The sequence below is a fragment of the Acanthopagrus latus genome, unplaced genomic scaffold, assembly GCF_904848185.1.
Source record: "Acanthopagrus latus isolate v.2019 unplaced genomic scaffold, fAcaLat1.1, whole genome shotgun sequence".
NCBI classification, from domain to species: Eukaryota; Metazoa; Chordata; class Actinopteri; order Spariformes; family Sparidae; genus Acanthopagrus; species Acanthopagrus latus.
The window spans coordinates 201722-228305 of NW_023504082.1; the positions used below are offsets into that span (position 1 = coordinate 201722).

At 40.4% G+C, this 26584-nt stretch overlaps 1 long non-coding RNA gene across 2 annotated transcripts; it reads left to right on the forward strand.

Moving 5' to 3' along the window:
• Positions 1 to 219: 219 nt before the first annotated feature.
• On the forward strand, positions 220 to 2774 carry LOC119016328. 2 transcript variants are annotated; one of them, XR_005074033.1, is made up of 5 exons: positions 220 to 387; positions 906 to 1064; positions 1156 to 1256; positions 1802 to 1880; positions 1969 to 2774. It is a non-coding gene; the product is annotated as an uncharacterized LOC119016328 (long non-coding RNA). The 2 variants fall into 2 exon arrangements; XR_005074032.1 differs by having other exon boundaries at positions 1802 to 2774.
• The last annotated feature ends 23810 nt before the right edge of the window (positions 2775 to 26584 follow it).

Consider the following 26584-nt stretch of genomic DNA (forward strand, 5'->3'; position numbering starts at 1 on the left):
GTCTCTTGTCCTTTAAGTGTCTCCTATGTTCTTCCCTCTGTCTCCCTTTGTCTGTAGGCTTGTTCCCTCCATGTTTTCTCCTCTGTGCTCCTCCCCCTCATTACCTCACCTGGCCTCCTCTCTCCTCACCTGTTCCTCGTCTTGTCATTAGTGTCTGTGTATTTAGTCTGTGGCTGTGTCCAAATTCAGGGGCAGCATCCTTTGGAGTGTGTATGCTCGAGTGCAAGTGGTTCCCACAAATGCCTCCTTCTTTTCCCTCTTCCTTGAGGACACACTGCTGCTATCCTTCGTGGCTACAAACTGCCCAAGATTCATTGTGCGCCCAAAGAGAAGAAACAAATAAATAAATAATGGTGACCTCAAGAGGTGCAGATCCCGCATTTAAATGTAAGTATTGGGTTTATACTCGGTTTTTACTCATTTGAGCGTCAAACACTAGATATGTTAAACTTCAAGGGACCTTAAAACCTCAAAACATCAGTTGAAATACATTGGTAAAGCTCAGCTTTGCTTTGTCGTAGACAAACTGACACAGTGGCAGCTGACAGACCTTGTTGATAGTTTTAAAGGTAAGAACATGATTTTTCACATTCACACCAAGCAGTTGGCCTGCATAGCCATAGGTAAAGAGATGATTTGAAAAGTCATGTAATTGACTGCATTGTATTTTAGTGCTCATTCATTGTTTCTTGTAGTTTGAGTTTAAGCATCGTGAGTAATTAACATTTTATAGAGGAATTGATGCTAAAATAGTCAGTCGGACAGTGGGCACATCAACTCATCTCCCAGCACCTGAGCACTGGACGTCTGTGCTGTTCCAGATGGCTCAGCCACATCCTGTGGCCATGCTGTCAAAACAAAGTGTGCTTCATCTCTATTCACCAAAGATTTTCCTTTTTTGACAGGGAGTCTGGTTCACCCAAGGAAGGAGCAACCATCCAGCCATTGGATTCCTTGAAGAGAGGCTTCGGAACAGCAGAGAGAGGCTGAGATCGCAGAGCAGCTCACGCAGCCGAGACCGCCACAAAGCAGTGAAGAAGGCGCCTGTAGGACACGCATACCAGGTAATTGTTGGAACTGAATAATTTGTTGAAGCAATATTTATATAACTTAGTGATTGGTAATATGATTATGTGTACTCTACCATATCGGAAGAAAGAGCCATACAGTTTAAAGACTGGCTGAGACACGTGACATGACAGTTCGCAGCCCCTCAGCAAGGTGGAGCTATACGTGCTGGATACAGCAGTGTACAGGTCAGTAGGAATGCACTGCGGACAATAGCTGCAGCACTCCATGCCATTTTTCCTATGCACGCGCCTCATGGTACTCTAGCACCTCAAGTCATTAAAATATAAACTCCAGACAAACTAATTGGACTACTCCGAGACCTCTCACCTATGACCTAACTCCTGCTCATTATGCTAGGGTGGGCTGGCCCAGTGTAGAGGACAGAGTACAGTAACGTGCCATTGGCCTGCTTTTCAAGATACTCGAGGGACCAGTGCCCATGTAACTGTTACACTACTTCAAAAGAGTGAGAAACGGGCACAACAGAGAGGGAGCTCCATTACACAAATAGAATAATTTAAAAATCAGCACAAACGAAAATGAAATGAATGCATTTCTATTATGCTACCAAAACGTGGAGCACCTACCTCCCAACCAGCCAACAAAAATGCCATGAAACAGCACCTGTCTGCAATTGCCCTCAGGGCTTTTTGTGTTATCCTTTTAACATTCTTGTACATTTGTACTGCTGTACTTTCTGCAACTGCTAATAAAGTATTCAATCAAACAGGTCCAAGATGATCAGGGGAAACAAGTGGGACATCCAGGAGACCTGCCAAGAGTTTCTGTATCTACTCACTCCAGGCATGGTAAATTAGGAAGGACTATATGTTGAGGATTCATTGTTAATAACAATCTTTTATCTGCATGTTAGCTGCCACATTTAATTTGTTTTAGGTTGCACAAGACTTTGAAGTCTTACATGGAGAGACTGCATCAGAACTCTTCGAAACCTGGCCGCCGTTTTATGCCAAAAAGATTCTGTCCCTGGCGACACGGGAAGGGAATAGTGTTGTTTTTGGCGGCCTGTTTTAATTTTAGTTTTAGCCTAGTCTTTGTGTAAAACTGTCATTTTAGGTTTTATTAGTTTTAGTCACGTTTGTAATCTTTTTAGACTAGTCAAGTTTCAGTCGACTAAAAGTCTGAGCATTTTAGTCAGAATTATCCATGACTATTTTCGTCTAGTTTTAGTCAATGAAATTGTACTTAAGTCTCCTGCCCTTTGCTTCTGTTATTTTTGCGTGACACCACATAGAGATATTGAACTAGTGATACTTTGGTCTGTCATCCACATCGGTGCATCCACAGTTGAATGAATGTTTGGTGAGATTATCGCACTTTCCAGCACAATCCTTGTGCAGCCAGTCCTTGCACATTTGGCACTGCACCCATTCCAGAGACTCCACATCTGGGTATATAAGTCTTATCACATAAAGGACATGTTAGAAATTAAATACTCATACACTATCCAATTGTTATCCTTGTACAGTGTGCATGTGTTATGTGTATTAAGGTCCTTCTTGGTAACTAAGCTGAGTGTCCTGCTCAGCCTTTCTCTTTAGCCTGAAGACTGGAGCATGCTTTCCCTCAAGAGCTCCTAACATTCCCTGGTCCAGTGGGCAAAGACTTTTCCATAACTGAAATGAAACTATATCATTAAAATGTAAATACAGGGAAGTTGAACAACTCACTTCCAGTCCCCAGTCCAGTCCACTTTGTTTCTTTACATCTTCCTTTAAGACGCGCATGTATCATATGATGTGATGGTGTGCAACAGACAATAGGTGAAACAATGACACAATCAGTTAATAACAACAACAGAATGAAAGCAGTGTGTTTAAAACATTGACAAGGCACAGAAATCAGCACTTCTGTTTTACAGAAACAGAGGCACCTGTCATAGTTCAGCTGCACTGGGCTCTGATAAGCTGAGAGCCAAGCAGCACTGAACAAATACATGAATGAGCAAACCAACAAACAAATGGAAATGAGAAATTGCTACCAGCGGTCAGGGAATTACCTACTAAATACTTATTTCTACCTGTTCAAGGTGTTGTTCTCCAGTAGCAACAGGCACCACCATCTCCACAAAACAGGCATGTCAAACTGAAAGGCTTATTTATATTTCACTTTAGTGCACAACACAAAATGCAAGCTTGGAGATGTGATTTTCCGAGAGGAAAAGAACTTACGATTGAGAAGTCAAACTGTGCATCTAGGACGATGTACGAGGCAGACTGTGGCAACAATAAGATAAGATCAGTTTACACCTTCACAATGAATATAAGCTTTTTAAATAAGTGACTACTGGCACTAAATAACACCTTTACATTACATGACATCAGAAGTACTCATGGTGTAAGTATAAGACTTCAAACTTGCTCAGATGGGTTCAAATACTTCAACATGTTTGCACCACAGCTTGTTATGACCTACCACTAACATGAATATGCCACAAGAAAAACAAACATTAATGGTGTCGTCATCAGTCACAAGTCAGGTGTGACCGAGGTCAAATATAAATACTTCAAATCATTGCCTGTTTTCTCTGTCCATTGACACGCACATATCTTCTGAGCAATATTCCTGTACATTTAAGATGAGAATTACATATGTTATAATGACAAATCAGGAAAAGGCCAACATCCACAACAGTTATTAAGAATGCAAATGTCATAGGAACGTGACCAAAAAGACTGCAAAGGTGGTAAGAACGTGACCAAATATAGTGGCAAGAGAAAGTATGTGAAACCTTACTTTTTCCACTGGGACTGTTTATGTTCAAAACATGATGCTGTATAACTCTAATCACTGTAAAATGTGAAGGCCATAGGAACACGTCCACATACTGTACAATGGAAAGGTCATAGGAACGTGACCGAATCCAAATAGTTTTCTGTGTGTAACCTCAGAACTGGCATGTACTGCTGGCCTCTGCTCACGCTCTTTGCATAAAGGGAGTCCAGAATGAGGATCTCTCTCTGAGCTGGCTTCATGACCTAAAGACGGCAGCCTTTTTTTTTTCAGATCAACAGGTAAAAACAGCATCATGTTATAGTGCTTCACTCCACTTTTTCCTAGATAGAGGTGCATGTGCCCCAGGATGAACTTGGAGCATGGCTGCAATCTTGAGTATTGAGAGCAAAGTGACAGCATAGAAACACAAGACAAGAATAATAGTTTGCTACTATATAGAATTGACAATGTTACAAGAAATAAATATGTTTCCAATAACCTCTGAAGAATTTATGTACAGATACTCACACATATCTGGAAATGACCAGGTGTCCACAGTGGGATCACAATGGCATCCTTCTAATGGGCTTGGGTCTTCACAATAGATAAGATTCCACAGTGAAAGATTTAATAGGAATGTGTTGAACTCCAGCATGGCATCGTATATCTAACATATATGACGCATACTTACGGGTCGACTTGCCATCGGATCATTATTGTGAGGTGGCAGCCAGGTGGGACAGACATACAGATCTGCTATGTAGACATTCTTGCCCTGATCAAGCATTGAAACACAAAATGAATTTCATTCAAAAATATGTACGCCCAGTTATGGCAAACATCATATATTGTTTTTCATGACCAGGAGTAAAAGTCAACATCACATTCTGTTTCATTCAAAAGTTTTTCTTACAGATAATATAGTACCTTGGAAAGAAAACTCTTCTCCATCATTTAAAAGCAGGCATTCCCAATCTATGAAAAAATACTTTTGTTAATTGTAAAATAAACACACTGATACAGTATTCATAGCACTATGTAGCTCAACTTACTTACAGTGGACTCCATCTCTTTGTTCAGGCCTGGTGTCAGGAAGTCAGATCGAGTCAGGCAAGTTTTAAACGTGCAGACAATCAGCTCATTGCCAATGTCTGTTGGTGTCCAAAACATAACTGAGCTGGAAAAAATAAACTACTTGTTAAATACAACTTTAACACCTACTTCAAGCTTTCATTCATGAACCTCCCCATGCATGGCCATTGAAGTTCATCAAAAAAAAAGAGATTACCACTTTTTCTTGATCTGGATGCAAGCTAATTGACCAGGAGGACTGTTTAGCTTCCACAGAGTCCAGGAGTGTGACACTTGCACAGTGAGGCCACATCATAGTCCTTCATTTGAGGCCTTGGATGGAGCTTCACAGCTGATGACTGTGATTTCTGAAGACAATGAGATATAACACTGTAATGAAATAAACTTGAGTAATTTAATTACTGCTTCAGCTGTAGTAGGGCACAGATGTACATTCATCAGAAGTTCCTCCATATGTTTGCTGTGGGTCTGCTGACACACCACCATTGGTGTCAGGCAGAGTTTGTCGACCTAAAGGTCATGTGAGAAAGACACAATAAAATAACGCAATCATAGAATTGTGAAATGATTTCATGACAGAGAAGTTAATGCTGCTGTGTAAGATGAAGCTAAATGTTTGATATTAACCTAGTATAACTTGGTCCAAGTCTAACAGGGTAATACTGTGCAGCTGTTGAAGTTGTAGACCCTTCTTAACTGACGTTTCAGATGGTTTTCATTTTGCAGTTTGATTCTGTTTTCCAGGATGTTGCGCACAGGCGCGTCGTTAGACCTGGGCATCCGGGGCTATAGCCCCAGATGATTTGGGAACAGCCCCGGATCTCTGTGCCTTGAAAGAAAAAAAAATACGATTGCCTAGAACAGCAAGCAGCCAATGCAACACTGTCACCAGCGCAGCCACTGTGGCGAGTTCATTCCAGTTAGATCTGATCCAATTAGTCTTCATGATCGATATCTTGGTCAGGGCATAACAGTGGCTTTCCACAACCCTAGAGTTAGATCCGGTCAAGTTATATGTTTCTGATTAGACCAAAGTGTCAGGACTCAGAAGGGCTGGAATTCCGACATTAGAAGCGCCATTTGGACCACTGGATTTTAAACTCTATAATCTATCATGTAAATATCCAATCGAGTGATGAAGGCATTCATTGTGTCATTATATGTATATATATATATATATATATATATATATATATATATATATATATGTATGTATGTATGTATGTATATATATATATATATATATATATATATATATATATGTATATATATATGTATATGTATATATATGTATGTATATATGTGTATATATATATATATGTATATATATGTATATATATATGTATGTATATATATATGTATATATATATATATATATATATATATATATATATATATATATATATATATATATATATATATATATATATATATAATACATTATTTTTTAAAAAACAAAATAACAATAAAGTGGTTTAATTATACATTTATCGATATTCGTATCATCAGTAAACCGTAATTATTGCATTTACAAAAGATTTTAATAGAGAAAACTCAGGACAAGAAAATGAACAATTAAAAACAAATTTGATTATGAAACATTTTATTTAAGTAATTCATATGTAATATATAAATATATATATAACAAATAAATGGAAAAAGCTGGAAACGAGCTGATCTAAAACAAAACAAAAAAAGAGCTGATGTGATCACTGGTCACAGTCCGCCCTCGCGGTGTGCCAGCATACTGAAATGGAGCGCACCTCAGTACGCTGAGTAGCTCCTCCATACGTGAAAACCCATTGGTCAAGTTAGAGTGATTGACAGCCATCAAGCCAATCACAGCCATTTGACCAAACAACAGCCGCCCGGGAAAGTAAACAATTACATGCTAACACGGAGCTGCAGTGACTCGCAGCGAACAGACAGCGAACAGACACCGCATGAAAAGTGGTGTTTCATCCCGGAAACACCTGTAAAACCTCCATAATGTTCGCCAGTTAACGACAATTTACAGCCTGTGAACGTCGCATTCCTCTGTGCCACATATTGAGGGGAACATTGCTCTAATTGCTCTAATTTGCATATGAATAGCACCGAAAACACGCCCAGCCAGACAGCGTGTGGCCTGGCTTCAATGTTGTCACTCAGTATTGGATCAAACCACTGCTTTTAAACAAGCAAAATCAGTCATTAATGATGGCTTGACAGATCTGTTACTATTGGTCACCCTGGATCATTATAAATTTAAACCCCAATAATAAAATCATACATATATCTTTATCTATCTATCTATCTATCTATCTATCTATCTATCTATCTATCTATCTATATAATTCTACCCTTTACATATGAATTGTCCTCAAAACTTCTAATTGTGCAAATTTTCATATATAAAATATCAAAGAATTGTTGGAAATGTACTGGGGAAGGGCTCTAAGGGAATATCTACACCATGATTACGCCTTTGCTCGCACAGTTACCACACACGGGCTTGTGGCATTTCAAGTGTCCAACGTTTGGTTCTGTTTGCAGCTCTTTCGGACCGGCACCGCCTCCGTCTCTGTATCTGCTGCTGTTGCGGTGGTTGCTTCCGCTGCTGCCCACCTTGTGCCGCCTGCTGCGGCTCCTTTCCCCTCCATGTTTTCTGCCCTCAGCTCTGCCAGCTGCTGCAGGACTTTCCTCTGAGCTCTCCTGGTGCTGCTGCTCCTTGAATAAGATGCGGACATTGATCCCAGCCGGGTCGAGGCTGTTATAGAAGACACTGGCCATCTTCCGTACAGCCTTTGACGGAGTCTCCCTCGCCATCTGGTCCAGAACATCCTCGCTGTACTTGGTGTTGTTGTAGTACATCACAGACTCTGGTTTTGCCTTCGCCCCACTAAAGGTGTCCACACCTGCGTACACGGTGCTCAGGATGCAGATATTCTTCCTCGGCTTTCCCTGATACACAGTCAGAGTCGCGTCAGTTCAGCACCTTGAACAGCTCCGCTGCTGTTTCATGGAGGTGGGAACTCCAGTTTGTGTTTGTCCATGGTGCCAACCAGGCTATATAATGCAACTATATGATAATTAACTTACAAGTAAATTTACAAAGAAGCTCAAAAAATGTAACAATGAAACCCCGCGAAATGATGTGCGGTCATTATGAACGCTTATGGCCGAAATGGGTAAACATATCATATTTTCTTTGTCTTTTATGTACTTTATATAAAAACTATTCTAGATTAAAATACAGTCAAAGTTATTGCACATAAACATTTGAAAACAGTCAAAATGACCGTCTTGGCTGCTCTCATGCTGGCAAACCTTCACTTGGACTCTGCTAGCTGCTCCGAGCTGAGCCGGCTGTATATATGCAAAGCCTCCTGTAGGCCTGCTGTAGATGGACAATGAAGCCAATACATTATAATTGACAATGTTCTACCTGCTCTAATAGCCTATGCACACAGGTCTTATTACAGGCTATAATATCTTTAACCTAAACTTTACTCAGTAGGCCTAGTGAGGGAAAATTTGATTTATTTGTGATTAAAATATGACGATGAGGACCTCAACGATTGGCCTTCCTTTCCTTCACAAACTATGTTGAAATGGCATCTTTAACAGCCCAATTTTCAAAAAATCCCCTGAACCCCGTTAAAAAAGACTATCTGGGCAGTGATGCCGGCATCTGACCACTTTTCCAGCAATGAGTAATCGAACATATAATAACATTAATATTTCCAAACAAACTTACTTATTCAAGTCACCATGCGTTACTATTATTTTTGTCATTCTCCATAGTAAAAAAATATTATTTTTGCTTTCTTCTTGCATCTCGGGGAGTGACGTCACGTCTGCAACAAGTAACTTTACAGCACGAGGACAAGTCACGTGTAACAGCACGCAGCGACACAAACACAACCAACAATGGAGGCAGGAGAGAGACGGGAGATGAGAGATTCAAGGTAACTGAGGCAACAGTCTGCGGGGCTAAAGCCCCGGATGTTTAGCACTGCTAGCGAAGCCCCTGGCTAGCGCGCTAAAAGACCCTGGCTTTAAAACAGAGAGAATAAGACAACGACGACAATGAACAACAACAATAACAGCCCACAACAACAACAACAACAAAATACATATATTGTTCTTCATTGTCATCCCCATCATCGTCGTCTTCTCTCAGTTTTAAAGCCAGGATCGTTCAGCGCACTAGCTATCTACGCATAAGTACTGAGCTGTGTCAGTCAAAAACTAATTAGCCAATGGGGTCGCTCTGCTGAAAAAGCCCGCCCATCCGAGAGGTTTGTGCCAAAACTGCAAACTAAAAGTCAGAGAGCACTAACGAGACAGAGCTGCAGAGAGACGCAAAGCTGCAAGTCAGCGCAAAAGTCTGAGCCAAGAGAGACCAGCAGAGGGAACTGTAAACAAAGTAATGCAATCTTAGAAGAGAAAAAGACCAATACTTTACACTGTTTGACACATTTGATTGCAAGTTATAAGTTTTATTTTTTAAATCAGTTTTATGTTTTCTCAAATTCTATTTTTTGTTGAACACTTATGAAGTTTTGTTTGTTTCTTTTGGCACAAATCTAAATTCCATACAGATTCAGATCCCGGATGAGCCCCCAAATATGTTACAGCCTCCTCTGATAACTTAAACACAGCTGCTGAAAAGGGTTGGAGGAAGTGACATATTAAGAAGCCACACACAAAGTCCTCAATTTATCAAGCTTTATACCATGGGCTGGGGAATACTGGATTCTGATTGGCTGCAGGGTGTCCATTAACCCCTGATATATGGACACCTACTACCTGTCCATTCAAATTGACTGTTCACCTTCTAAATCAGTGCGCTAGCTGGCGTATCAAATCTGAATATTTTATTTCCAACACTGAGTGCAATCTGTCAGTCATTCAGTTTCCTCTGAACACCAGAGGGTGGCGACTGTAACACACAAGCTGCAGAAAGTACACTTCCCCTCTAAACTTACCGATACACGAATAATCTCACATCCCGTTCGCTGTTCAGCTCTCTACTTCAGGCTGCGGCAACAGCAACGTTACACACGGCTGATCATTTGTTTGTGAAAATCTTGAAATTGATTTGGGGACAGTGACATGACTGGTTAGCTAGCAGGTCTTGTTAGCTAGCATGCTGTCAAATTATATTTACTGTTTGTCAACGTACGCAATGTTATTGACTTTGAATCTTGCTAGCATAGCATTAGCTTTCTGGCTCATCACTCAGCAGACTAGAATATCTCCCATTGCCAAGTCGTATCTATGGTCCGTCCTATTTACTGGAGGGGTGAACACCGCTTCCATTGCACAAGAACCTTACGGGAGGGAAATGATTGTTCCAGGTTTTAGTCAAACCCTCAGGCGTTACCAGGGAAACTTAGTTATGGCTTGTGAAAAACTTTATAATTGATTGTAAAATGCATGTAAATATAAATTAATGGTCTTAATTTATTTTCTTTGGCACGTGACCAGGGTATAAGCAGGATAATGCCCTTCGCAGAGGCAACCGTCCGATGCGCAGCGCCTCTGTGTCGTCCGTTAACTCCTGTTTATGGACACCTCGTCGGGCATTATCCCTTACTTGTTGCTGAGAGCTCAATTAATAACTTCCTGAGGTAGTTTCAATGCAACAATTAAATGTAATCATGTCAGTTCCAGCTTATTTCGGAATATGAAGGCAGGAAAAACCCACAATCATGAAAAAAATCTGTTTCCTTTTACGAGTTGTGATGGCATTGTATACTAGGTTCTTAACATCCCTCCAATCAGGCCTGCAGAGTACCGGTTCTGTATCAAGAGCCTTGACACATGCTTCTCTGCCAGGAACTCTTTACAGAGTGATGTACTGTCCCAGCTGTCGCCAGACTGCATCTTTTTCTTTAGAACTCCAAGGCCTGCGATGGTTTTTTCTCAGGGAGAGAGATTGTGGTCCCACACCCGAACCAGAAATGAGCGAAAACATAAATGTAGAATGGTGCTGACATCATCACAAAGTTAAATATTATGAAGTCCTCTGTATGTTATGCATCTGCAGTGGCTCACTCCGTACAGGCTACGTCACATTAGTTACAGTTAGTCAATTAGGTGTCACGAGGTTGAGGGAAATAGTAGCTAGACCCAAACGCAGTTACTAACAGGAAGCAGGATTGGAGAGAGCAAAAAGTGAGCTTTATTCAAAAAGCTGAATTACACAAAAGGGAGCCAGATACAATAAACCACAAAAAGGGAAGACAAAGCAAAGTAGAAACCGAGGACAAAACAGCTAAACAAAGTGCAAACAAAAAGCAAAGTTCAAATCAAAAATGCAAAAACCAAAAACGCAGAGACTAGAGACATACGAAGAGCCACTACAACAAACCTCAGGGAAATATCTGCGTCTTCCCTTGGTGTAAACGGGGCATTAAAGGACAAGAGACACAAGCGGGCCATGTTGAGCCGCATTTTGTAATAACGGTGCATTTTGTAATAAATGTCCAAAATGTAATAACTTTTTCATTTCATTTTGTAATAAAGCCGCATTTTGTTATAAACTGCCGCATTTTGTAATAAACTGCCCCAACGCATTTTGTAATAAATTTTGCCGCATTATGTAATAAGTTATTACATTTTGAGAAGATTATTACAAAATGCACTTGCAATTTTTTTATTCTCTAAAAAATGTAATAACATGGTGCATTACGTAATAACAATTCTAAAGCATAGTTTATTTGTTTATTAATTGTATTTTATTTTACTTTGAAGTATTTGTAAAAGCTAGGCCTATTATTAGTATCACTGTATTAGCCTAGTAGCAGTACTTAGCAATTACTATCAGTACACTATTCAAAGGTTGCATTAATAGAGAATATTCTGTAAATTCCAGATTTTTTTTATTGGATACCAAAACCACATCAAGAATAGTTATAAACATCCAACAAACCTTATTATGCTTCTTGTAATACAGAACAAAACTCTGGTATCAAAATGTAATCCATTCATAAACATTAACATATGCACATACAAAATAGAAACGCTGATGAATAGGTAAAGAACAGCTTTATTTATGCATTTATAGAACCTTTCAACAACAATAAATGCAACCAACACATGCAGGCTTGCAGCCAATTTAAAATAATAATGAACCAATGAATATAAGTTCTACCTTAAACAACGTAAGTGTCTTCTGCTTGTTTAGAGAGCTGCTGTGACCAGCAAATTTCTCCACTAAGATCAATTTTAAACAAATATGAAATTGCCTCACAAGGCTAAACAAACAACAACATTTCTATTTCCAAAATATATCCGTAATTTCAAATTGTCCATGTCTAATATGTCTAATTACCAGCCAAGCCATAAACCACTTGGAATGTTTCCCAAACAGCTCCTTGAGTTTTAATGCCACACCACCAAAGCGCCCTGCTGCTTTGTACAACCTTTGTACACTAATTGTGTGCTTTCCAACGACGTCCAACCCAAGGCTTCGGCTTAATGTTTCCCTTAGATAGATTGATGGATGGAATCGATCTGCAATGTCTTTAAAATGTTGAGACACTCTGTTAAATGTCCCAAGCATTGACATGTCATCCTCAAGGGTCATTTTGATAATAGACTGAAAGATTTCAGTTGGTAGGACAGGCTGAACAGGGGGTGTAGTCAGAACAGGGTCCTCAGGCTCATCAGGCTAGATAGGTGGGTCAGACTCATCTGGTGAGGCAGGCTGGATAGGTGGGTCAGACTCATCTGGTGAGGCAGGCTGGATAGGTGGGTCAGACTCATCTGGTGAGGCAGGCTGGATAGGTGGGTCAGACTCATCTGGTGAGGCAGGCTGGATAGGTGGGTCAGACTCATCTGGTGAGGCAGGCTGCAGAGGTGAAAGTGTGTTGTTGTCATATAACTGTGCTGCTTGAGCATCCAAAACATGCTCTATAAATGGTGTGACTGGTCCCTCCAAACTCAGATAATGTTCTCCATGCCCCTCTGCCACATGACCAAGTACTAGCACTGGATTGTTGTGACAATATATGTTTGACTCTGATACAATATTTGAGGCATTGATTCCCAGAGAGGAAATTACAAGAAACTGGACCTGGAAAATTTCAGATGCTCTTTGCAATGTAATGTGGTCACCATAGGTTCCAGTTTGGGCCATTCTTTCCAAGTATCCATCCCAGTCATTGCCCTCGACAAAGTTGAACAAGAGTGTTCCATTTCCATTGTATGGATAATTCCTGAGGTCTTGGACAATTTCATCTCTTAAGCTTTCTGGTGATCTAAATATTCCAAGGGTGGATAGCTGGTCAGCCATGGCTGCAAACTGACAATTTCCATCTGGGTCAGGGTCATAGCGAATGCTTAACTCCATGGACATAAATGCCTCTAGTCTGTCTGTGTGTGTGTACTGAAACAAAAGTGGGTTCAGGCCTCTCTTTGATGGTGCTGTCTTGGGTTTTTTAGAGTGTGTCTTTTTTGCAGCTGGGTCGCACTAGTTATATCCGACACGAAGAACCATTTTTGTGTTTGTCGGAGGGTCTTTGGGTCCCTAAAACTCACTTTGTATTTTGAGAGCTTTCGATTTTTTTTTCACAATTGTACCACGCCTTACGTGATACTTTTTGGAGACTCGATGGGCACCATCCCTCATACTGACCAAAACAGCGTCCTTAACATTGTAGTGTTGTGATAGGTTTTGTTTGAATGCACGCTTGATCATTAGTTTAGCACAGTGCTCAGAGGCCTTCCGTGCCATTCTTCTCACCCTTTTTCGTTTAGTATCAAATTTTTCTCGATGTCTCAAGGATGGTAAAGTTGAATGTTGATTCCTCACAGACTCCTTACGAACAGAAGATGGAGAACCGCATAAAGGATGCCTTATGCTGTTGCTTTTTCTTCCATAGTATACTTCAAATGGAGACCTCCAGCCTAAAACTTCTTTAAGATCCTCATTTAGCACTCTTGAATATACAGGTAGGTGCTTGACCCAGTTAACTCCGTTCCCTTGAAATTTCACCAGATCATACATGATCTTCTTTCTTAGCCACCTATGTGTCCTCTCAACCTTTCCTTGGCTTTGTGGATGATATGCTGAACTTTCAATTATTTTCACTTGCAGAGATGTCATTAGAATTTTCACCGCCCCTTTAAACTCAGTCCCTTTGTCATGTTGTAATACTCTGGGTGGTCCATGTTCACGATAAATCTTGGTAAGGTGTTTGGCAATTTCAACACTACTTTTTCTTTTCAATGGTTTCAGCCACATGTAACGACTAAACACATCCATCACTGTGAGAATGTAACGGTATAAAGCCTGACCATAACTAATTTTCATTTTTCCCATGTCCAATAGGTCAATTTGGTGTCGATCTTGCACTTCTTTGGCTTGAATGGTCATCAAAGGGGGCTTATTCAGAAACTTTGCATTTTGAAGTTGGTACCACTCAGTTTTGTTCAAGATTTCCTGCACCTTTCTTTCACTTATGCCACTATGATGCATTTTCAGTCGTTTGCTCAACTTTCTTGCTCCAGAACCCTTAGTATCATCTAGACCCTTTTTAACAACACAATCAACATTAGACTGTAGCATGACTGGCTTGCCGGCACACAGCAGTGTCTGCCCATCCTCACTGAGAGAATAGACCCCTTGATTTCTCCAGAGACGCACCAAGGCATTTTGTTGAATTCTTGTGCGTTCAGCAACTGGAACATGAAACTCTCCTCTCAACTTGCGAACTATGACATTGTACATTTCCTCGGTCATTGCTTGCTTTTGTCCATGGCCTACAATGAGCCCCAGCAGGGTGCAGGTCAGGGTTATAATTAGCAGACCTACAAGGGTGACAAAAGAGGGAAAATGTTTAACTCCCAAAACTAAACTGCATTTTGTGCCTTTTTTTGCACTTTTATTTTATTTGTGGAATTTCATTTCAAGTACTAAAATATTTTATCTTGAATTAATATTTAAGAAGGCATTTTAATTATTACAATTTTGATAACCCACCACCACCTGCACCATCACAGTACCATAATTCAAATTGTTTTATGAATGTTGATCTTATGTTATAGCCCTAGATTTGTCTCAATAAAGGATGCTATCATTAAAGAGGACGCTGCTTTTGTAGGAATACTGAAAAACAAGGTTTTAACAAATTTATTGTTTTCACACCTGTTATAACATTTTTAGCCTTATAATAGCTATTTCGATGCTTACTATTTATGACTGTGTTAATTCATTGCATGGAATGTTAGGTATTCAGTTTCACTCATTCAGCCAATGGTTTTCAGTGACTTCACACAGGGAAGGTAATGCTCTCTTATCCAACATTCTCCATATGGCTAAACTAGGAAGAAGTGAATTAGTAAGTTAAACTACGTAATTAGACTTACAGTGAAGGGTGAAGCACAACTATCAAAGCTGTTGTTCACAATGAAGATCTACCCACGGAATAACACATGAGAGGGGTGAACAGAGAGGCAAGCTTTGAAACAGCTTGGAACTGTAAAGTTTGGCATTCATCTTAAACCATTTTAGAGCAAAACAGCAAGTTATTTGTTATCCAAATTAATTAAGATCTGCAAAGTACAGTTTATGTTCTTACAATGACAAAAAAAGTTCAACCCCAAAGTTTTATTGGCATTTAAAATATAGATGGTTCATAACTTTTCATTCCTTCTGTTAAAAAACCCTATAATGTACACTAGTCTACTCAAAATAATAAAAAATGAAGGGTTCCACCCAGTGTAAGACCATATGCTGGTGCAGTGGGCCCTTCCTTCTGATGCACATAGTATTTTGTTTCCAACTCATTCCACTATGTAAATAATATACATTATTAACCAGAATGCCTCATTCATTGTGATCTGGGATGTGTTGTTTAAATGTTCACTTTATTTTTTGAGCAGTGTACTATTGTGTGTGTGTGTGTGTGTGTGTGTGTGTGTGTGTGTGTGTGTGTGTGTGTGTGTGTGTGTAGTTTTTTTGCACATGCACAGTTTTCCTTCAAATGTGTCCTGCTTTAAGTTATTAACTTTTAATATGTACTTAGAGGCATAGATTTCAGTTTTACTTTACAAACTGTTTTTAATGCAGTGAGCATAACTTGGACAATGCAGGTTTAAATTCAGCCATATAATTTCTTATCAAAGGCAAAACATCTACATAACTTTAGATCAACTGCAAAATGTCTTTATACTTCCATATATTCAATTACACAGATAATATTTGGCACAGTTTTTTCATACCTGGCATCATGTTGAACTCTGTTGGCTCTCTCAATTAAGCATGCAAGCAGCATGATCTTTGTAGAACTGATGCAGCAGCCAATCAGATTACAGCCCGCCCTCCCCTCCCTGGCTGAGTGACAGACCATGTAGAGCTTTGAATTTGGCCACAAGTTATTGGCCTATATAATTCCAAACTTCAAATAGGCAACTGAAGTTATATTTGGAGTATTCTGTCATACATAGATTTATTGGGCTACATAGCTCTAAGGGAAATTGCATAAAAAACAACAAAAGTCACTCTTGTATAAATTCATTGTTTAACAAACAACAATAATAGGTATTATTACATAATGCACCATGTTATTACATTTCCTAGAAAATAAAAAAGTTGCAAGTGCATTTTGTAATAATCTTCTCAAAATGTAATAACTTATTACATAATGCGGCAAAATTTATTACAAAATGCGTTGGGGCAGTTTATTACAAAATGCGGCAGTTTATTACAAAATGCGGCTTTATTACAAAATGAAATTAAAAAGTTATTACATTTCGGACGTTTATTACAAAATGCACCGTTATTACAAAATACTGCTCAACAGGGCACGAAAATCAAAATACACAAGACACAGAACCATGATATCGAAACATAACACAAAATGAACCATGACACTAGGAGTCTTTAAATTTCAGTCCAGTTTGAACAAATAATGCTTTTTCAAAGCTGAGCGTCTGGACTGGAGCGGCTCTCTGCTTCTCCAAACTGAGGCTGCGCTGATCAGTGATTACGGTAGAGAACAGATCGACTATAGATATGTACTTTATATGACCTCACTTCAAAAAACACAAACTATCCGTGTAAAACTATAGAAAGACTCAACTGTATTCTTTTACTGTCATAATTTTGAATCACATTTTTGTAATAATTAAGTACTCATATCATCATCCTCAAGGTGCCCAGATGCCTGTTAAAGCCTAAAAGCCTTCACTTTCAAATGTTTGATGTTCAGAGGTTGACTTATGTCTTTCATCTTATTGTGACTTTTGAGATGTTTCTGACCATTTTTGAACGATACATTCACTGACATGTTACTCAAAACACGTGTGCACAGTCAAACTCACAGAAGTGTACGTCGAATATTCCAGACTCCACTGAGACACAGGTGACATACACAACATTTCAAACAAACGATTCCAAGTCAAAAGACAAAAAGGAGAAATTAAATAAATAAATAAAAGATACAAAGATGATAAAATAAAATAAACATCTCAGATAGTAACACTCGTATGTTAGAAAAATAAATTAACAAATTATTGTCTAATCACATTGGTACAGTAAAAATACTTTATCAATTATACTTGCAGTCTTGTATGTCATATATAGCACCCAAAGCCAGGAATTATAAAGCAAAGTGTTTTTACAGTAGCTCAAAAATTGTCAAATATGCTATCCTGTATGCTAGCTGTTCTTCCACTTTTAGGTCTTAAACAATTTGTCAACAAAATTTTCCTTTAATTTTATTTTCAACTTTATTTTTATTTCCCTTCTTCTATTTTTTATACACTTAATTTTCATTCTATAGGGATGTTTTACCATTTCATTAGGGTTTTATAATTTAACAAAACAGCAGATAGATAAATACAAAGTCAACAGGAACCAGAACCAGTGCATGATGCCCCCAGTTACTGGGGTTCATCATTTTTTAAACCTTACCCTAACCAGCTCATGCAAATTTCACCAAAAAGAGATTCTTAAAGTCAGTAAAGTGGACGCCCAGACACAATCGATATTTGAGGACGTGGCTTCTGGGCTTGAAGAAAAATGTCTGCTTCCCTGACAAATTAATCCCTCACCCTCCCCATCCCTCAAACCCCTACACACATCAGGCATAACCTATCACTCACTGAATGATTCCTTAAGGTGCCACACACTTATACCCCTTCCCTTCCCTTAATTTCATCCCCTACCACACCTCCACACAAGGAGAGTCTAAAGGACAAGGTGACTTCTTACAGGAGACCGTTGGCCGTTTTTACACATTATCCCTGTTGATGGAGGTTCTCCAGTGCTGACAGTAGGAAAAATAACAAGACAGTTTGGCACAATATTTACCAGGTATCACAGAGGCAGCTAGAGTCAACCTATGTCTGCCAGCATAGGTTTGCTTTAACTGCCACACTCATACCTGGTGAATATTGTGCCACACATTCACTGTATTTTTCCTACTGACAGCACTCTCTGACCTCCATCAACAGGAATATGACTGCAACACGGTCGACGTTCTCCTTTAAGGTGGAATATTTTATTGTATGTTTTGTTTTGTAAAAATTTCACTTGTATATAGTTAGTTAAGTTGGGTAGTTTTTTTTAGATGTACTTAGAGTTAGATTGTTAGTAAATAATTCAGTTGCATAGGTAGTTATAATTATGTAGTTATAGTTTCATTCAGTTTGTTGTACATAGTTATAGTTAGGATCCTCCACGAGTTTCAGCTCATAGAAACCTTGGGAAAAGCAATGAATCACCACTTCAAAAGTGGCACTTACCCCTATACCCCTAACCCATCATGGCTACTACCACTGAGGCAGAGGGTTTTAACAAAATCGACATGTATACTGTTGCTTTTCCCAGATTGTAATGTTTTACTGTTTTAGTTCTCCTGTTCCCATTGTGTATACGTTAAATTATGCAGAACAAGGCATCCATTACCCTCAACAAACTTAGTGTGGAACATGCTGCAGGAACCAGGAGGGCCCACTGGCTTTAACCACAAACCTTCCCTTTCCTTTCCCTTACCCTCCCTCACGGCATCCCACCTGGTTCCCACCTTATTTTACCTGGTCCCTCACTGTCATCCTCCCCATCACCCAAAGACTAATTTTCATTAAAGTGCCACACACTTATACCCCTTCCCTTCCCTTTCCTTTACAGTACCTCCCTCCTTCCCTCCCCCGTGTCATCCCACCTCAGGTAGGGCCACGAATAAACAGCCAAGCAAGGGGAGTTGTTTGTCTTTTTGTAAATATAACTCTCAAAGCCATTGATTTGGACAAACTGGCAGCACAGAGAGTTAAACACCTGATCCAGTTTCCTTTTCATTGGTCCCCTGTTGAGTCCTGAGTGCTATGCAATAAATAAACATGGCAATGATGACTGAGGCAGGTAGGCTGGTAGGGATCCAAAACAAAAAAGCTACCTTTACAATGACAGAACAGGAGCCCTTTCTCGAGAGACAGTCCCTTCCCTTCCCTTCCCCTCCCTCCCCACTAACAGCCAAGACAAAACAGTCAGAAGGAAAAAGTCAATCGCCACATCAGGCACAACGTGTCACTCAACTAGTGATTGCTTGAAGGAGAATGTCGGCCGTTTTTACTCCTTATCCCTGTTGATCGAGGTTACCAAGTGCTGTCAGTAGGAAACATTACTAAGACTTGTCTTGTAATTTTTCCTACTGACAGCACTCTCTCACCTCAATCAACAGGGATATGAGTTAAACACGGCCGATGTTCTCCTTATATTTTTTGTATTTTGTAAATAGTTAAATTGTATATATTTAGGTAGTTGTGTTTAGATGTTGTTAGGTTGTATATAGTTAATTAGGTTGTATATAGTTCTTTAGGGTTAGTTTAGATGGGGTTAGAGTTAGACAGGGCTAGTTAGATGTGGGTATAGTTAGATTTAGTTTGTTGTACATAGTTCTTGTTAGTTAGGTTCCTCCACATGGACTCTGCCTTGACGGGGCGTGGAGGCTTGAGTGCATCGGTGATCCTAGGTAATGCCCAGTTGCCTAGCATCACCGATGCCAGACTAAAGAGTCCAATAGATGTGTGACAAATGGCATACTTGCCTTGCACTTGATTTGTATAGACATTTTACTTAAATCCTGGCCATGCCATGTTTACTGAACTCAACCAGTTGGGGAATGTGCCTGAACCCAAACTCTCACACTTTGGAAAATGTCACCCAAAAATTGGAAAATTTCAACTTTTGTTATACGTACAGAGCGACTCCAAATGGCCCAAACATGCTCCTAAACAGTTTCTGCACACTAACTTTTGCCTCTCACACTTCACCAAATTTCAGCAAATTTCAGAAAAATGTAACTTTTTTTTATGTCTAGATGGATTCCAAATGGCCTGAAACGTGCTCCTAAACACTTTCTGGAAGACACATTTTGCCTCTGCCTCTGACACATGAATTAGTCACTTTCTTTTTCAAGGTGAGTGCAAAGGTCAAGGTGAATTGCCCCATGAGGCGCAACATTTCACTGAAGCAGTGATGGCCTACACCAAGAAGCTTGAGGTTTTTACGTTGTTATTTGACCTAAACCCTCACCATCATCCTCTCCATCATCCAAAACTACACCCACCCTACCTTCCTCCCTCCCTCCCCAGTGTCATCCCACCTCAGGTAGGCCATGAATAAACAGCCAAGCAAGGGGAGTCTCGCCTCCAATGCTTTGGACAAACAGTCGGAACAGAGGGTGAAACACCTGATCCGTTTCATTGGTCTTAACCCCATCCCCACTCTCACCCCCACCCTACCCATCCCACCAACCCCTATTTACCCTCCACTGAAGGAAGGTCGAAGTACAAGGTCAACTGCCGCATCAGGCACAACGTGTCACTCAACTAGTGATTGCTTGAAGGAGAACGTCGGTCATTTTTACTCCTTGTCCCTGTTGATCGAGGTTACTGAGTGCTGTCAGTACGAAACATAACTAAGACTCTTCTTGTACTTTTTCCTACTGACAACACTCTCTCACCTCGATCAACAGGGATATCAGTTAAACACGGCCGACATTCTCCTTATATTTTTTGTATTTGTAAATAGTTCAATTGTATATATTTAGGTAGTTGTATTTAGATGTTGTTAGGTTGTATATAGTTCATAGTTAGTTTAGATGGGGTTAGAGTTAGATAGGGATAGTTAGATGTGGGTATAGTTAGATTTAGTTTGTTGTACATAGTTCCTATCAAACGTTGATTTTTTGAATTGGCCATAACTCGGGGAACCAAAGGTCCTAAAGACTTAGTGACACCAATCAACTTGGGAAGGTCGAAAATGGTGGGGGAGGTCAAGGTGTTATCGTCTCTATCTGCTTCAGGGGAGGAGTGTTTACTTTTTGTGTTCACAGCCCAACTTCATGCTTCATGTCATGTCACATCTTTACACCTATAGTGGCAGCTTTTGGAAAATAAGGAATATTACGCCTCCGTTTTAGAAAGATAAGGTGGCACATTGCAGGTCACGGTAAAGGCCCCCCACACACCGCCCAGATGTCCAACTGCCTTATCCGACCACTCTCCGACTACTCTGTTGCTTCTTGTCTGACCCGTTGGGCAGAAAAGTTGCACTGAACACATCGCTTAGACGTGCTGCCAGCTCCACAGTAGCATGTTCATTCTGCACTTGTGCAAGATGCAATAAACAGGTGGCTCTAGTCAGTAGGTGATTTGTTAATTTTTACCTGCCCCGACACACCTATGTAAACCTCCCAAAGGACGCCTTAACCATAACTGTAGTCTTTTTGTAACTGTATTTATAAGGAGTTTATTCAGGCAGGAATACATAAGGAGTAAATACACCATTAAATTGTATGCAGTGGACAGAGTTTATTCAGGCAGGGTTTTCTCATGTTTCTCACAATGCACTACAAGCAGGGTTCTTTTAAATTACATGACCCACCTGACCCCTTGGAATATTTTGCCATCTAAATTCCTTGAAGGACACACAATGAACATTGTGCAAAATAGCAGAGCCCGACCAAAATATCAGAATTTGCCTATACTGATTAATCAGCTGATTTATAAGGTTTTACAACCTTATATTTAAAAAGTATAATGCAGAAAAACATGCTTGGGGTAATTAAAAGTTGGTGTAATGACACAGTTTGCCCAGCAGAGTGCGTTTCAATGGAGGATAAAACAGCTGGTGTCAGGAAATGTAACAGCCACCTCATTGATGATTAAACTATACAGCAGCTAAAAAATGGCAACTGGCAACATAACATAAGCCACCATGTTCTGAAATGACACACTTAGAAATGCAAACAAAAGTAACATTTTGGATTTAGGACATGAATAGCAAACTTTTGTTGATCTGGTCATTTTTTCATTCTTATACAATCAGGAGTCTGTACAGGGTGATAATTGACCGGATGCTCTATGCCTTTCTCGTGTCTCTGACTTCCTGTTGGCGCGATCTGCTCTGTGCAGCTTGTTTCGGCTTTCGTCAAAAAATAATCCAGGCAGCTGGATCACAAAGCAGCCGTGCGCGGCTTGAGTCCACTGAGCGCTGGAGCTGATCGCCACCGCTTGTGATTTGTAACACACTATCTGCTACCAGGGGATGGAGACTGATGGCAGGTTAACAAGGGGGATGCTTTTTGGTAATTTTGCTAACAAGGGGGGCGGCATCCCCCTCACATCTTTATTGTTTGACGAGCTGGTCTCAGGCTAATCACACAACCACTGTGAATTTTAATAAAATACAATCTATTGAGTTGGGAAAACATGATTAAGCACAAAAACGCATGTCTTTTCTGCAAATCATACATGGCTTGTCCACTCCTCCACTCAGAGAATTTGTTAACATTAGAACAAATCCATGTCGGATCACAAGAGGAGTCACAAGGGGGGACTGCATTATTCCGTCTAGGAAAAGTGCCTTTAGTCAGTCAGCCTTCTCTGTCACAGCCTCACGAGAATGGAACGACATCCCAACATGTATCAGAGATCTAAACACGTATCGGTCCTTTAGTTCCAATATGAAACAGTGGTTTTTTTGATAATATGACCTGCCAGCACTGAACCTGATCCCCCTGCTGTTGCCTTCTTGTGTCGGTGTGTCTGTGATTTTGTCCTGCTTGCTTAGCTCGTCCATATGGTTCGTTTTCATGTTTTGTTTTGTTTTTTGTGTTGTTGTTTGGTTAGTTTTTTGTTTGTTTGTTTTGTTTTTGTTTGTTTATGACTGATAGACATGTTGTTGTTTTCTTGTTTTGTTTTTGTTTTTATGCACTGTTGCTGTATGTTGTGCTGTTGTGTGCATGTGCTGTCTGCTCTGGTGGGCTACTGCCTGCATGTGATGCGCATGCCTCTCTGTATTCTCTCTCTAGTTTTACCTTTATTTGAATTTGTCTGATACTGACTGTTGTTTGTCCTGCACGCTTTATGTATTTTATGCCGTGAACTATTAAATACTTACAGGATATGTGGTTATGATTAATGTTTTATCAGAAAGTGTTGTTCTTATCTTAGTTGATGTGTTGTTTTGTTTTGTTTTGTTTTGTTTTAAATCTTGTTATTTGCCTTTTAGGGAGCCTGTTGTTACATCTGGCCAGGGACTGCAGATGAAAACTAGCCTTCTGGCTAAATCTGGTATATTTACAACCCTAGCCCTAACCCTAACAGTGCACACTGTAACAGGAATGTTACAGGAAAAAAAACAGGAAATCAGGCACTTTCTGTTGTATAATGTTATTAGGGCTGGGAGATGGAAATGATCTCTTAGCTACATCTGACAGAGACTTCATGTTTCTACACACTGAAAGAAAAAGACAACTAAAATGTGACTTACTTGTGATCCACCAGGTTGGTTGAGTTGGCTGAGGAGGGTGGTGTAGAGGTCTTTCCTGTGCAGGTACTCATGTCTGAAATTACAGCACAATCATTAAGAATGACACGTTCTAATACAATCTTGTAGAATCCAAATTACAGTAAAATAACAGAGACTCACCTTGGCGTTAAAACAGCAGGGAACGCGGCTCTGTGAGCTGGACTGAGCTGGTTTATCCCACGCCAGGAAGCGGCCAGTGGCATGCTCTTTTGACTCCTGTGCAGCTTTCCTGCAAGCATTATAGGCCAGGACCCTGATTAGAGGTTGTCAGGCCATGTTATGCATTTACTAGTTTTGCTTATGGCTTTTCAAAAATCTGCATTCTACGATTTGACCAGCAGGGGGAGTCAAGAGCCATGGGCCATGATTGCAAGGTTGCTTGAAAGGGACATCTAGAAATTACGGCTTTCCACCTTCTATTTACTGACGTTGGCTTCTGTGCCACAGCCCCACAGGAGCCTTCAGCAAGCCCCACTCTCACTCAGAGTCAATGGACTCAAAACGGAGTACCAGGGGCACAAACCTTTAAATGGAGTACCAGGGGCACAAACCTCCTGCTGAGGGCACTCCTCCTCCCACCACCACTCCAGGAAATTCAGATGGATGAAACCACATTGGGTCACTTTTGAGGACTTTCCTTTTCCTGATTTTCCTATAAAAAAAACAAACGCAAATCAATAAACACAATCAGAAATCAGAAAACACAACAACATTAACCAAACAGGAAGAGGTAGGTACCCTCGGGCGTCAGGAATCGTCGCTGATTGGACTGGTTCATCCTTTGAACCAGAAGGACGTGGTTTACATGTTTTCAAAATAAGAGCGCTGCCAGCGACAGTTATTGCAGTTTTTCTCAATCGCTAAAACACAGTTTCTGAAATCGTGCTCCATTTTCTGAAAACATTCAACACAAAACCTCAGCTTCAAGCACTATTTAGAAAACCTCTGGCTCAAAATGATATACATATAAATATATGTTGGCACCCTGATCATGTGCAGTAAACAGCTTCTCACAGAAGTCCTTGATGTACGTCACCACCAAAGGTATGAACAACTCCTTACTTGATAACGACGATGTGTTTCGGGGCAACATGTACTGATCAGGTATTTTATTTATCGGGGGCAACTTGCAGATGGAACTTTTGACGCACAGAAAGAACATGCACTTTTGACATATCAATGCACAACCCCAATGCATAAAAAGACAAATAATCAAATTTAAAAAATGTAGGTAGATTTGTTTTATTTCAAACCATGCACGTTTTTAAACATCTGAAGCAGACACTTCACCACAAAACAATGCAGACTGATGTAAAAGTTTGTGACTGTACACTGCAGGGCATGTGAGTGGAGCATGTGAAATATAGTCGGAGCGCAGAGCGGGTTTTAATCCAAAGGCCAGAGCGATGGTTCCTTTTCGCTCCAGTTCCAAGACTGGCCACTAGATGGCAGTACAAGGCCATCCACTGGCTCAAACAGACAGAACACAGCACCCCAAAACAATCTACTGTTCTTTACAAACTGAAAAGGGTTTCAATCGACAGGCTCTCTCCAGCAACAGAGCCGCTGCATGTCAGTTTAGGCCACATCGGGCAGTGTGTCCCAGCCGTAGTTCAGTGGAAAACGTCAGGAATTGCTCCCTCTTTTAAATTTGAGCGAGCGTGGAGCGATTTCACCGGAGCTGAATGAAATTTTAGGTGAGCGGAGAGCGCTGTTTGAGCGGAGCTGTCTGGTATAACTTTGAGCGATGGAGCGAAGCAGCGAACACCCACGAAAGCAGGGAGCAGAAATTCTCGCCGCTCAGCTGCGCTCACATGCTCTGGTACACTGTGTACTGATATAGAGACGCATATGTGGCATATAAATACTGATAAGATAAAATAAATACCAGTGTGAAGAAATTGGAAAGATTTGTCTGTAATTTAGATGAAGCTCATTATTGACACTTTAAAAGGGGGTGAGAGAAATGTTCTTGATGCCACATAGCTGCGACGGTCATGCCACGCTCTCATTGGTCGGCCGGCCGGCCCAAACGGCCCACGAGGGCTCTGGCATCTGCCCAAATTCCAGTCCGTCACTGCTGGTGTGCACGGGCGGCTGCCGGCTGGCATGTAACTTAAAGACGGATTGTTGCCACCCACCGGACAAAACAACGAAAAAAACCAAAACAAAAAAACACTGGTGATGACTTTGTGGCGGCCACCAGCCATCCTGGAGTACCGACCGTTCTGTGATTCTCCAGAACACACATGGCCAGTCCGCCCCTGGTTACATTCAGTCATGCTGCCACTTCAAATTTGTTTTTGAGGATTGATAGTACTTTGTCACCAGCACACAGTGTACAACAAACCTTAATATTCTCATCCTTAGCTGACATGAATTCAAACTAATCAGTGTATTAACCTGCACATCTCTCTGCAATGCACACATTTTGCACAAATTTGATTGGCTCTAACTCTGCTCAATGACCTCGCAGGAAAAAGGCACACCATACGGAGGTTACGGAAGGTTACGTAAGGTTACGTAAGGTTACGTAAGGTTACGTAAGGTTACGTAAGGTTCGTCCTCCACTACGTGATTTCAGACCTGACAGTTTCATAGGCCGTAACCCTCTGCGATGTACCCTTGCAAAGTTACAGAGCATCCGCTCCCTTACAGAGCTAACGTAACATTAGCCCTCCTGTAAAACACCATGTTTGCCATTATCTCAACTTCTCACAGATTAAGATCAATCATATGGCATACACTTCCTCATAGCATGTAACTTAACTTTTAATTAGTACAAAGGAAAATAGACAACTTGAAAAGTGACATTTTAAAAAACAAAAAAAAAAAATGTAAACAAAATCAAAAACATCAACTGTGCCAGTG